We start from the raw sequence: 213 nt of genomic DNA, 5'->3' as shown, positions 1-213 counted from the left end.
GGGGGGGGGGGGGGGGGGGCGACACACACACATACACACTTCATTTCTTTAGATCATAGTTTCCATTGTTACTTTATATGTGACATGTTTCCATCCGGCTCAAAATGCAGCAGATATTTTGAACCAAAAAGGAAAAATAAAAAACAAAGAACACTGCAGCTTCATTTGAACAGATTCAGATTCACATGGACTCACAGGCTGTTCACTTCTTTG

Source organism: Seriola lalandi, unplaced genomic scaffold, assembly GCF_002814215.2.
Source record: "Seriola lalandi dorsalis isolate HSWRI2012SDOR001 ecotype SW California unplaced genomic scaffold, Sedor1 jcf7180002054563, whole genome shotgun sequence".
Classification (NCBI taxonomy): Eukaryota; Metazoa; Chordata; class Actinopteri; order Carangiformes; family Carangidae; genus Seriola; species Seriola lalandi.
The sequence above is the reverse complement of the archived record's forward strand: the minus strand, read 5'-3'. Positions refer to the sequence as shown.